The 14,553-nt window shown below is 45.0% G+C and overlaps 1 protein-coding gene across 8 annotated transcripts in view; it reads right to left on the reverse strand.

Annotated features, from left to right (window-relative positions):
- The window catches only part of CHFR (checkpoint with forkhead and ring finger domains), an 893,929-nt gene that overhangs the window by 207,755 nt on the left and 671,621 nt on the right, over positions 1 to 14,553 (reverse strand). The window lies entirely within an intron of this gene.

The raw sequence follows: 14,553 nt of genomic DNA on the forward strand, positions 1-14,553 counted from the left end.
TATGCTCCCAACAAGGCAGAGGGCCTTGCAAGACAAATGGATGGGACCCTTCAAGGTTGTGGGAAAACTTGGGGAGGTCAACTATCTGGTGGATCTGGGCAGACCCAGGGAAGCTCCTAGAGTCTTCCACACCAACCGACTAAAAGCATACATCTCCAGACCTGATGTAGGAGCCTTGCTTCTAGCTTCAGCTGCAGAGGAGGAAGAGAGTGAATCTCTCCCTGATCTCCTCAGAGGTGTACCTTTAGATGAAAAAGTTGAAGGAGTCAATCTCTCTTCAGACCTGACACCTGAGCAACAAGAGGAGTGCAAATCTATGTTAAATCAGTTTGCCTCCCTGTTCTCACTGTCACCAGGCTTGACCCCTTGGGGCCAGCATGAGATACTCACTGGTGACTGTCTGCCAGTCAAAAGCAGAGGATACAGAATGTCAGAACATATCAGAGCCCACATCAAAGGAGAGGTCAAGAAGATGCTTGATCTCGGGGTAATAGAGCCCTCTACTAGTCCATGGTCTAGCCCAGTTGTGTTAGTACCAAAGGCAGGATCCAAAGACTTGAGATTCTGTGTGGACTATAGAGCTCTAAATGCAGTCACCAAGACTGATGCCCACCCTTTGCCCAGGACAGATGAGTTGGTGGATAAACTTGGTGCAGCCAAGTACCTCAGCACATTTGACCTGACGTCAGGCTATTGGCAAATAGCCCTGACAGACCATGCCAAGGAGAAAACTGCATTTTCAACCCCAGTTGGCTTGTACCAGTTTAAGGTCATGCCTTTTGGACTAAAAAATGCACCTGCCACATTCCAAAGGATGGTGAACCAAGTTCTGGCTGGGATGGAAGATTTCTGCATGGCATACTTGGATGACATTGCAGTCTTCAGCCACTCCTGGGAAGAACATGTGAACCACCTAGGACATGTGTTGCAGGCTCTGGAACAGGCCCATTTGACAATCAAAGCCAGTAAGTGCCAGATTGGTCAAAGTAAAGTGGTCTACCTTGGACATGAGGTAGGAGGTGGAGAAATAAGGCCTTTGCCCAGCAAGATTGAAGCTGTGCAAAATTGGACAACACCAACTACTCAAACCCAAGTGAGAGCTTTTCTAGGCCTCACTGGATATTACAGGAATTTCATTGAGAACTATGGGACCATAGCTTCTCCACTGAATGTAATCTCCTCTCCCAAATTCCCTAAAAAGGTAAAATGGAATGAGGAGTGCAATCAGGCCTTTGAAAAACTGAAGAGAGCTCTTTGCCAGGCTCCAGTATTGAGAGCTCCTGACTACCACCAACCTTTCATTGTACAAACTGATGCTTCCAATGTAGGTATAGGTGCAGTTCTAAGCCAACTGGATGAGAAGGGTAGGGAGCACCCCATTTGCTTTATCAGTAGGAAACTGAAGGATCCTGAGACAAGGTGGGCAACTATCGAAAGAGAATGCTTTGCTATTGTGTGGGCACTGAAGAAGTTTAGACCATACTTGTATGGTTCTACTTTTATTATTCAGACTGACCACCAACCCTTGAGATGGTTAATGCAAATGAAAGGGGAAAATCCAAAACTATTGAGATGGTCAATCTGCCTGCAAGGGTTTGATTTCACCATTGAGCACAGGTCAGGGTGTCACCATCAAAATGCTGATGGACTCTCTAGGATGTATATCATCGACTAGAGGTATGAGGTTCATCCAGGAGTGGATTAAATCCTCCTGTCCCTTAGTCTGGGGGGGGCGAGTGTTAGGGAGAATTCTCTGTTTAGGCTGAATTTCCCTACCTAGTGAGTCCCCCAGCAGCTTTGCTGGATTTCTGGGGTTTAATTTTTTTCTCCTGCCAAGAGTGAGACTCTTTTACCCTCACTCTTGGACATGTTGAAGTGTGTTATCTTGGACAAACCTTGTGTTGAATGGGCTATGGGGTCTTTTACTCCATAGGGCCTCATGTATTTTTGTGATGTGGGTCACACAGCACCCTCTGTGCCGTGACCCAGGGGTGTCCTAGGGACTCCCCAACATAGACTCCATACCCTGGGACTGACTACTGTCTCCCAGGGCATGTAAAGTCACCAAAGACTTTGCTAGTCTTGAATCCTGAACAGAACCAGTACAAACCATCATATTGTGGACGTACTGGCTGGGGCAATTCGATTGCCCCAGGGTCTGTTAGTCGAGGGGGCACGTCTCCGTCCCCCCTGATCGAGTTTTGGCTGGTGGCAGTGGAAACTACTTTTTATATTCGACCGCGAATATTTCCCTATGGGATTTCCCATTGTTTTAGGCTAACACATTTAATTATTTATTTACGGTAGCCTTAAACATACCGCCGGTTTATATATTTATTTTTATAACTCCGGTTGGGACTTTTTGCCAAAACTTGATTCTAAAATGGCGTTGGTGTTCGCCTCTGTAACTCTGACCCAAAGTGGAGCCCTTTGTTCCACTTTTGGCGGGCTTCTCCACAGAAGCCCTCCAAAGTGGTGCCACTCTGTCTGGGGTACTTAGGAGGGGTGGAGGGGGATTTAGGCACCCTGGACTGAGTTACCTTGGTAACTCAAGTCGCACTCCGTCCTGATTGGCCCAAGTGGTGAGCCGCCCGGCTCACCACTTAGCATGTTTGAGTGACAGCTAGGCTGGGTGAATGGGGGTTTGCTGCATAAAAGCAGGGCTTTGGGGACTGGGACTTCAGAAGTCGCCACAGGACCAAGAATCCGACGAGGGAAGGGCTGAGCCGACCTGCTTCGACGACACCACCCGGTGGAGCCCTGCTGAACCGTCTCACCACTTTTCCCGACGACCGAGGAGAACTCTTAACGGAGTGGCTCCTTCCCTTGACTGGTGGGGACAACCAGTTTTCGCCTTCTTTTCGCTTCTCGAGGTATCTCGTGGCCGCCTTGCCAGTGCCAAGCACCCCGGCAACCGGAACCCCACCACTTTTACCCCAACCACGAAAGTCGGTACGACCCTTTAACCGGAGGACTCCGCGGCTGGTTTCTTCCCGGGCAGTGCAACGACCCTCTTCTTCTGCTCTTCAGCGAGAACTTCTTCTCCCCTGACCGACGTCGAGCCCTGCTGCCACTGCCTGGAACAACTGCCACCGCTGGAGGATCCTTTCCGCTTAAGGTACCGTGTTCCGCCTGGCTTCCCTTGCTACCGACTGTACGGGGTAGATTTAGCCCCCGGCTTTCGAACCTGGGAGAGCCTGGGACACCCTGGCTAAACTTTCTAAGCCACTCTAACCTCTTTCTAACTCTTTGCAAGACTTTGAATCCCTAATAACGGTGTGATCTTGGGCACATTTTCGCTCCGGCTACTCTAAGAGTGGGCCCTGCCTAGTGACTTTTGCTCACCTGTGACTTTGTGCTTCTTTGAGCCTATTGCAAGTGTTCTGGACCTTAGAGTGGTGTGTTTAACCCATTTCTGCTTTTTCTCCCCCTTTCTTGGAAACTACTAGAGTGTCATCTAACGTTAAGCACTCACCTCTGTTTTAATTAAGTGGTGTTAACCTAGAGTTGTCTAGATAGGAGAAAGGATTGAATCTACTTTCATTATAACTGTGTTGAAGTGTTTTTACCCTATTCTTTGCTAGAGTGTATTTACTTATGTGTGTTTTTAAATAAATAACTATATACTTTTGAAACCAAGCTCTGGTCAGTGTTGCTTGTGCTATTGTGTTTTGGTACCTATTGTGTATACTTTGCATACTGCCTAACTCTTCTTGAGAGAAGTCTGACTGCTCAGCCACAGCTACCAGGTAAATCTGGGTGGTGCAGACTGCTACCAAAGGGGTTTACTGCTATACCTGTAGTCTTAAATCTTTTGCAGTGTTCCCCAAGGGAACTGCACAGGTTTCTGCCTAACAAGCGGGCATGGCTAGAGCGATCCACCTTGTCCGATCGGGACCGCAATGGCTCCCGATGTTCGTGCCGACCGCACGAGCCTGAAGGCTTTCGAGCGGTGGCCGTAGCGCGTTCCCTGCCGGCTTCTCACGAAGGCGCAGACAGAACGGAGCCCTGCGATTCGAAAATCTCCATCATCTCCTTGCGAAATGCGTCCCATTCCGCAGGAGAGGAATGCTTGTTGCGACAAGCTACCCGCCGTCTGGCGGAGTCCTCGGACGAGGACAGGGAAGGCGACCAGTGACAGCGCTTCCGCAAGTGCCTCAAAGAGGCAGAGGAATGGCGGGAACCACTCCGGGACCGAGACCCCGTGGACTTATGCCGACGCGGAGAGTCGCCCCTCGAATCGTTGGTCGAAAGCCCCGCGGATTTCGACTTTTGGGGTTTGGTAACCTTACCTACAGATAGCTTCTTCCGCTCCCGCAAGGCCTTCGACGTCAAAGACTGGCAATTGTCACAGTCATCCATGGCGTGGTCCTCGCCGAGGCAGCAGAGGCAGACGTTGTGCAGGTCCGTAAGCGACATCTTGGAACCGCAGTCCCGACACTTCTTGAATTCTGACCGCGGGGTAGACGAAGACATGATATCTTCACAAACAACCAAGTTCAAAGAACCGAGGCGCGCGAGATCTCCAAAGCGAACACGTTCGCTGAAAAAATCAGAACTGAGGCTAGGGGCGTCGTGCGTCCACAGAGCCCCTCAAGGACAGCATATCAATGTTATCGACGCAGGACGCAGAACATTTTCCGAAGCAGCACAGCTGTGGTGATTACCTGTCATAGATGTGGAATACGTTGGAGGAACCAATCCCCTCGAATAACCATTGCTGTTGGAGACAAAATATTTAATCACATTAAATTACCGTTGAGTCTTTATCATAACACCCTCTCCTCCGACTCCACCCTCTCCTTCTTTCCTTACATTCTCTCCTCACATCTCTTACGTCAAACTATCAGCTGCAGCTCCTCGGAGATAATCTTTTTTTCGCTTTCACCCAGAAGCTCACTGTCTCAAGACTGTCCTTGGCCTCAAGCCCAGTGATCGTATCTCTCAAGCTCTGAAATCTCTTCACTGGCTCCATGTGGCTTCAAGGATCAAGTTCAAGACCCTTTGCATTGTCCACAATGCTTTCCGGGGCCTGGGACTGCTCTACCTCCAACTTTCTCTTCCAAAACATCTTCCTTCTCGAGCTCTCTGTTCATCCACCTCCAACTCTGTGAGGGTCAGACGCTTCTCCAAGAAGAGAGTTGTGGGCGGATCTATCTCCTCGGATTGAGCCTCCCTCTGGAACAGCCTCTCTGCCTCTCTCAAGCTGGAGTAGAACCACCTCTGGTTGCAGAAGCAACTCAAGACCTTTTTGCTTCTGCTTTCTCTCTTCCTCTTCCCTGCTGATGCACCCTACTGCTCCGCACACTGGTCACCCCCACTAAACTCAGGCCCAGGCTCCTACATGTACAGTTTCCCTCGCACTGCCTCCGGGCTCCCAGGCACTTACGGGTCTGAATCTGCAACCCTACAGTCCCTTCTCTCTGCACCTATGAGCGACCCGCTGGCTGCACTTGAGTGTTAACTGCACTTTCCCCTTGTGCTCCCCGCTGGCACTTCTCCCCTGCCCTCTTCCCCGCACTTGCAGGGTTTGAATGACACAAGGCCTAGTAAGAATGTTATTTTGTCCTCCCTTTGATTCTCCCTCCTTGTCTTGTCGCGCCTAGAAACACTTGTGTACAGGCGTGTTATAAATGCCACATAAAATCATATAACATGATTAGCCAAACTAGCGGTGTTCAAAGTAGCATAGATTGGGACTCTCAAATAGTATAGTTAGTAACATCTTCCAGTGCTATATTCTCAACTTTCCAAACAAAGCCTTGATTATCATAACTGTTTTTTTTTAATATTCATTTTTAAAATCATTTAAAACCGGATCGTTTTGAAATGCTTGTAAACTGCGCTGTAGTCCAACTGGTGTGCAAACAAAAATAATTATCATCCATGTATGTAAGCTAGGATATTGTTTGCCGGGCAAAACAGAGGAAAATTAGACATTTTTGTAATGATTCATCCAAATCTGAGACATATATTTTATAGGACGGGGGCAAGGGCACAACCTTGTTTTAACCCATAGTCAGTGGGGATCTTTGAAGAGAGTTGACCTTCTTGGTTTATTCTCAACATTGAGGATGTGTCCGAATACAATGATTTAATCAAATACAAGATTGATGTATTCAGCCCCCATCTTTCAATCTTGCTCCATAGTTTTTGCCTATTAACGGTGTTGAATGCCCCAGCGTAATCGACAAAGCATATATTTCTCCATTTTTATCATTTAGTGTATTTCGAATTCAATAAAGCAAATACCATATATTAGTCATGGTATTGACAACCCTTTGAAAGTCAGTTTGTTTCTTAATAACGTTCGGCTGCCTGATCCAAGTTTCTCTAAAATGAGATAACAGAAGACCTTAAAAGGGTGTCACCCATTGGTAGAAGTCAGTAATTAGATGATCATTCCTGTATGCCTTGCTTATGAATGGGAAGCAATAAAGACCTTTTCCAACTTTCTGGAATTTCACCATCAGAGACAATTTTCCTGAACATATTAAAGATATTAAAGATCAGGTTAGCCGACAACACAGGTGCTTTCTTAATAATGGCATTCACCATCCAGTCTCGGCCAGGTGCTTGCAAAGGTCTCAGCTTGTCAATGATGTTTTCAATATCCTCTATGGTGAAATCATACAATTCTTGTTAGAAGATAAATTCAACTGGTTCAATACCATTTAGGTAGCATAACACTTGTAGTATAATTTACATATATACAAATTGTTTCCGAGATTGGATTAATCTCCCACTCATTTGAACAGCAAGTCATGTGGCGGTTATAACTGTCCCAAAATGTACAGTAATCATTTGATCGCAAAGCGTCACACATGTTTCCCATTATCACGTTGCGCTTCTGCTTTGCTTAATTTCGATCTCTTAACCTTTCTAATATCAGCAGTGCAAGACCTTTTATTTCCAGCAATCAAAGCATGCTAAATAAGACCACTTAGTTTATAATTGACCTTACTATTATTTTTCCCATGCAACCTAAAATCTTTATGAAGTATGTCATTAATACTATTATAATATCCACCAATTTCAGAACAAAGTAAAGTGCCATTGTGCATATGTTTCTATATTCCTTTCAGACCAAGTCAATCTATTTGTACCCATATTAAATCTGTGTGCCAGTCATATTTAGGCATTATATCATCTTGATTCCGAAAGGTGCATTTCATTACCACATGACCACTAAAATTATTAGGAGAAAGACTAAAATAAATATGATCAAACCAGGTATGAAATTGACCATTTGTCCAAGTATAGCTAGGAGTAGAGTTGTGCTTAGTTTCAAGATGTAATTGCAATAAATCATGACTCTCAATGAACACGTTCCAACCTCTGGCTGGCCTCAAATCAGAGTGATCTGTAGGCACAATATCCAAAGCAACTATATCATTAGTATTTCTAACCAAATTAAATTGATAATTGCTAATCAGATTCATATGCTCTGAAGAGCCTTGTTGGAAATGAAAATCCCTGCAATCATATAACAACCGGGGTTGGTATTTTGCCTTTCATTGATGGTCTGCTAAATGCTTTTTTTTTACACTTTATTTATACATTTATTATTACACATTGACAACAAAATGTAATACAATAACACAATGTTCAAAGAATACTTATGCAATTCCATCATATTAACGTTATCCATAAAGAACAATCAAGAATTGAAATTAAAATGAGAAAGGAAGAAAAGAAGAAAAAAATAATAAATAAATAAAAAAAATATTGTTAAACCTCTCCTAGACTACAATAGATAACTAAGCATAGAGATCATTAAATGCTCCCCAAATCCTCTCATATTTGTCAAGTTGCTCCTTTGCTTTAAAGGACACCCTCTCTCTCCTGGATAGCAGGCACAAACTTTGCAACCAATCCTCAGTATTCGGAGAAGCAGAACTTTTCCAAAATTTTAAAATTTGCTTTTTAGCCAGGATAAGGGCTCTATATACCCAGAACATTTTGCTGTTAGACAATCCAATACCCAATGGAATCAAACCTAGCACACCAAGGAGAGGCTCTCTAGGTATAGGTAAGCCCAAGACTAATTCCATCCTCTGGAAAACACTATCCCAAAATATCTGCTTTTTAATATATTTAAGGTTTCATTACCTAATGTGAGTCAAACATTGATAACTAATATACAATGCATAATAAAGCTTCTTTCAGTGGTTAGAACAGCCACATGAACATAATTATTCATATTAGAAAAGCTACATCCTTCAATACATAAATTATTTCTCGCACCCATATTCAGATCCCAGAAGGTCTACCAAGTGTAACGCTCACCTGACTCCCACGGAGGTGCTGGCCTGGTTCGCGCTGCTGTGACCTCTTCTAAGGTGATTCGCAGGGTTCGGAAGACGGACTGGACCGGGCCCCCAAATCTGGCTTGTCTGGCTCGCAGAAGTATCCTTCTGTAGGCGAAAATAGGGGATTAACTGTCTGCGGGGTAATGCAATCAGCCTCCCACTTTCCCCTCTCACCCTCCTCGAAACCCTTCTGTGATTCCTCGTAGCGTCTCACCTTAGGGTCTGGAAGGTCGAGCTCTCCATCCTGCTTCTGATGCAGGGGCGCGTTGGTATCCAGTTACTTTACTGGATTTTCGGATTTGTGAGAACCAAACTTGCTTGGCTTCCAGGTAAGTTTTTTGATAAGAGGTTCCCCTTGTGTCCATGCATTAATGTACTAATGCTAGTGTCTTTTTCCCCATAGGGGCCGGGGTACGGAATGCCGGAGAACAGGCACCGACCCGAGATGAGAGGTGAAATCCTTGTAGAAATCAGGTAAGTCTTTAATGAGCGTTTTTTTGGTAATGTCTTTTCATTCGCTCATTAACGCTGATGTCTTTTTTCCCCCTTAGTGGCCGGGGTCCGGAAATGCCAGGATGCGGCGCGGACCCGAAATGAAGAGGGAATGAATCAACAGGTAAGTCTTAACATGGAGATTTAGCTTTCCTTATTCCCTTCTCTCTCTCACCTTTTGTTCTGGTCTTTTTCTGCCTAGGCGCTGGGGCGTGACTGCGAATCCGGATGATCGCTGCTGAACATGGAGGCGCCCTGTAAAGGTGAGTGGAATGCGGCGCTGCAGCGATCGATGCGATGAGCTTTTAAATAAAAGTCTTCCTTTTCAGGATTGTCGGCGAGATGTCTCCGGGATGCGGATTTAGCAGGTAAGGACTTTTCCTTCTTCTGTTCTCTTCTCTTCCTTTGCAGGTGATCCAGGATGCTGGCAGGCGTGGCAGAAGTCAGGATGCAGGAGCAGACACGGTGAGCGTCCAGCTGCTAGATGCAGAACAACGCGAAGCACGTGTGGCTGTTCGGGTGGGGTTTAAATAGCCTTGGAAGAAGTTCCAGGTATGTATCCTTCCTCCAATCAGGTATGTATCCTTCCCCGACCACGCCCGGATGGTAAATTAGTCCCACAGGTAAAGTATTTCCTTTCCGGCCTCAAGGAGGCCGGGATCCTGCAGCATGGTCTGCATCAGGTAAGTGCACCCAAGCACTTCCATAATGAGCCTGGCGCCCATGGCGCCAGGACTGATGTCTTTTATGAGACTGGTGCCATAGGCGCAAGGACACTGTCCAAAGGGCCCCTATATGGGGTTGCTGGGTCCTTCCTTGGGGACTGGATGTCCGCTTTCGGGGACGCAGGGCTTGAACCGGCTCCCCGTTGGAGCGGGCATCATGACAGCAAGAGGCTTTTGTGAGACCAGTTTCCGGATGATATTATATCCATCTAAACAGTATTGCTGTAATAACCATGTTTCCTGTAAAATAAAGGAATCTGATTCTAATAATAATACTTGACCACAAAAATTTGTTGTTAACAAATTAAAGCCTCTGGTATTCCATGGGATCATAACAAATGGTTCACCTAGGTCCGAATAAGGTCAAGCCACCCGTCAAAATCTTCCACCTCTTGCTGACAAGAATTATTATGTGAGCCCATCTCCACAAGATGTCTCAAAGAAGAAGCAATTTTCTGCACAATCAAATCAATCGTTTTTCAAACATACATGTGACTTAGGATTTAAATGTTGTCTATCAGTAATGGTCTTAGCCAGCAATGTTTTGAAGAGGCCCTTTGGAAATTCATACCCCATTCTTTAGAAATATTGATAAGACATTGTCAAATCCACTATTTATTTATTGGATATTTGTAAGGCGCCAATGCAACAAATGGTGTTTCAAGGAGTCACAAGACAAAAAGGGGGTGGGGAACAAGGAAAAAATATAATAACAGTCATACTAGGCCTTGTGACATTTGGATCATGCAAGTGCTGTAACAAGAAGTGCGAGGGAGAGGAGCTTGGGGAAGTGCCGGTTTGTACAAAATTCAAAGTGCTAGGTTGGGAAGAGGAGTGCAGGGCATGAGAGAGTGCAAGTGAAAGTGCGTGGGGGGGGGTGTAACTGGTGAAATAAGATTGATAATGGACGAGTTTGTTTCATGTTCTGTTGCAGTAATTTCAACGAAGGATATATCTTTTTCAGATATTCTTTGAAGCTACAGTTTATTAAGTATGAGTGGTAGGGCTTTGCTAAGATTGTAAAAAGAGCTGTCAGAAGTGGCAAATAGTTCCACAAATTGTATGCGATTGATGAATGCTTTTACCACCCCAGTTATACCAATCGAAATGGAGAAAGATTCCTCTATACCTGAAGTAAGCGTTGGGTTAGCTGTAATGTGCAAAAATAATGTTCCCGTCTTTCTTTTCTCTTTCATCTGTACAGATGTTATATTTTGATTAGGACTTATCAAGACAGGCAATGGGTTGTTTGGCAACTGAACTTTGGCAGGGTGGACAACCCAAGAATCCAACGAACCAGCCTCAGCTTTTTTGGTAATTCTTGATTTAAATACCGGCGCAGGAGACCTGCTTAACAAAGGGTCAAGGAGATTTGTAGTACCCACATTCAAGAACACTGGGGAAGCAATATTGTCATGATCTAATGAGGAGTCTATGGTCTCATTCTGCTTCATATTTATTGAGGTGTTTATTTTATTTCTCATTACGCCTTCCCCTTTTATTTCGCCCGCAATCTCGTTCAGTTTATTTTTGAGACTCAGTGGGCTTGTCTTCTATTTGCAATTGGCTAATCGTCACCACAGATGCCTCTTCGGCTTGTACTTGGTTTCCTTCTATTGTGTTAATAATAACAGGAACATTATGTGTCATATCCGATCCGGTTTCATTATTCAAAGGGAGTTTTTTTAAATACTATTTGTTCTACATGTACCACTTCAATATTCGTGCACATCGCCAAAGTGAAACACTCTAATTTCACTAGGCCATTTTTTAAGATTTGTTGCTCTTTGTGCATATTATTACTCATCGAAAACACAGCTTTGAGGCTTACTAGTGATTCAGAGTCCCCTGACTATCTGAGGAGTCAAATGAATTGAAAGAATCCTCCAGTGGCCGGTGAAGAAGCGTACACACTTTTGGCTATGCGTTCCAAATCAGGAGATTTACAAAAGTTGGGTGAATTAGAGCGATCAAACCCAATAATGTTAGATGAAGGATCGATAATTACGGTGGGTGAGAAGAGTGTAAGCCCCCACTGATTTTCTTTGAAGGTATAAGCACATGTTTAAGAGGGAGTTGTAGTCGATCAGCTGTGAAAAAAGAAAAAGCCTGAAAACATACATTGAGATTATTCTCTAAAATCTCATCCTCTTAGTCGCTGTAATATACTGTTGCGGGACTAAATATGCCGCAATTGTTCCATGAACTGCATAATGTTTTGCATTTCCTTCCTTTCCTTTTGGAGACTTATTTCCATCTAAATCTACAACCTTCAAGGAAATCTTGTGGGGTTTGCCAGGGGGCCTAGCCGCGACCCTGGTGATCTCCCTTGCTACACCCTGCAGTCTCCCTTGCTGCCCCTCTATTAAATAAAATATATATATATTTTTTAATGGAACCTCCTGGGTACAAGAGTAGCGGGGGCTCGCCACACCAGATCTGGGGGGTGGGGAGGGGCCCCAGCCCAGTCCTCACTCATCAGGGTGAAGGCTGGGGCGAGGCTTGCAGCGTGAGAAGGAAGCGCTCAGTAGGGGAAGCTGACCATGCCATGTGGCTCGTCTCACATGCCATGTTCAGCTCCAACCCCTACTCCTCCAGCTTCCTCGCGGCTCATATAAAGGAACTAGTAAGCTCTCCCAGCTTCCTGGTTCCGGCCTGTGACCACCACGGAGGAGGTGTGGTGGGCCTGGAGTGATAGACCGAAGCTGGAAAAACAGGTAAGAAGGCTTTTATTTTGATGTGATGTGTATTTTCCATGTGTGATCAGCTTGTCAGCTGTATGCATGTGCTATGGGTCAGTGAGTGTTGGGTGAATGAGAAGAAATGTGTGTTTGAATGGTTTGGATGGGTATGTGCCTGTGTGGAGAATGCAGTGAGTGGATGTAAGAGAAGGTGTATGAGTGACTAGTGGGTGAATGAGTAGGAATGTGATAGTGTGTTTGAATATTCTGTGTGGAAACATGGATGTTAGACGCATCTGAAGGTTGTGTCATCACTTCCCGTGATGTCACTTGGGGTCGGGGTCAAATGGCATCACTTCCTGTGATGTCAGAGGTAAAGGGCTGTGTGATGTCACTTTCGCTGCTCCCGGCATTTTGGTGAAATGAAGTCCCCGACAACCCTTGAGGTTCTCTTACCATTCGTGCCTCTTCTTAAACTCCCACTAGTTGCCAGTTCTTTCCCACAGGCCTCGCTGTTGATGCTACGCAGCTCGTACCTTTTATGTGTAGCAAGCATATTGGCCCGTGCCACGGCTCTCTCCACCACCAGAACCGATAAACTGGAAAACCGCAGCTGCCACGCACATGCTCAGTGAGGTTTTTGAATCTTTTAAGGAAACGTTAGTCCAATGCAGTCCCAACATGCTAAGTACTTACCGCTTTCATAGATTGCACCTTTACTATACAGCGGTGACCAAGTCATAGGAAACTTGAAAATTCTACTTGGGCACGAAGCATTGACTTAATTTCTGGGACAGGTTTGGGGTTATTCCGTTGAGTGGTATTTCAAATATTTGATGGGGAAGAGGGTGTTCCCTTCTCTCAAAACTACAGTTTTATCTCCCCTGGTGCTTTGCAGCAAGGAGGCTTTTCAGAAATGCTTGAGGCAAGCTACTACTCCGGTTATATAGGGGGAATGCGAAATCGAAAAGTGCAAAAAAAGCTATATGGAAGAGGAACAAGGTTGCAATAGCATCAGGCTAGAGGTGTGTAGGGGGAAGAGGACATGTGGAGTTGCAGAGTTGGGGTTGGTCGGGGGAGCAAGTTACAGTTTAGACATTTTCACATTATCGAGGGAATCGTGCGAGTTTACTGCGGTAACGCAAGACGCGCTCGGAAACAAAAATGTGCCCCAACACACTAATGGTATGGATTGGCACCATTCAAACTGGCAGGGGCTGGCAATCATGGCTGCGCACTTGCCCCCATCTGGCCGCATTTGCTGGTATGTAGTTTGGAACAAAACAGCTCCTAAACCCCCATATCCAACCAGAGTGCGCACACACCACTGATTTGCCCAGAAAACGTAAGGCTTCACACAGGAAAGAGCTTACCATGCATGGCAATTCCTGCCATGAGAAGGCAGGAAGAATACCAAAGAATAAGCAGTCCAAGGAACAGAGCGACAAAAGCGTGGCACAAACATTTTGAGTATCTGGTACTCAACATGGCATTATACAGTAAAACAAGTGCACGCAGTAAAATATTCGGTGCCACCAGTCCATCTTGAAAACATCATTAATGCTACAAAAGTAAATCACCCACTGCACTGGCAGCCACATTATGCCCCCAAATATATGAGCTAAAGCAAGGAAAGCAAAGCAAAAAAGGTTTACTTCCCTCCAAAAGTAAGGCTGGGTTTCAAGTCATAGCAAAACATTGGGGGGTTCCATTGATGTCATTGGAGGAGAAATCTGCAAAAAGAAAATACTTCCAACAATGGCTTTTCACAATGCCGAAGCTAATCTCGTCAAGGGAGGGAGCTGAGAATTTCTCCAGGTCGGTGGATGTCCTTTTAACCACCCTTAGGGACAGGACCAGGATGAAGGAAGCACATTCCGTCATTGAAAACGAGATACATCCTACCAGTTCAACCATACACTTCATAATATAAATAGACTTTTCTCACTACTGTTCAAATCAATGGATTGATGCCTTGTTTATTTTTATTTAAAGATGATATTTCATCTTTAAATGTAGCAGGTTACACAGAAATTACTCCAACGTGGAGCTGTAAACATTTTCACCCTGAAGCAGACACCTTCTAATTTATCAAAGAGCAAGGAAGATGCCTCTGTACTTAGAATGAAGATGAAATGCCCCAGCACGTTCTCGTTGCTTCTCTATTTCTATTATCAGTGATCTCACTTTGACAGAGCTACATCACATCATTGAACTGGAGACCCAAGGACACTTTGGGAAATTGATACCACTGATCAGCAAATAAATGCAAGTCAATGAATCTCTACAGATGAATAAACTGTTTGTTTCTAAAGGAAAATAAATCAAACTACAAACTCTCAA

The sequence above is a fragment of the Ambystoma mexicanum genome, chromosome 10, assembly GCF_040938575.1.
Source record: "Ambystoma mexicanum isolate Mex_15411 chromosome 10, UKY_AmexF1_1, whole genome shotgun sequence".
NCBI lineage: Eukaryota > Metazoa > Chordata > Amphibia > Caudata > Ambystomatidae > Ambystoma > Ambystoma mexicanum.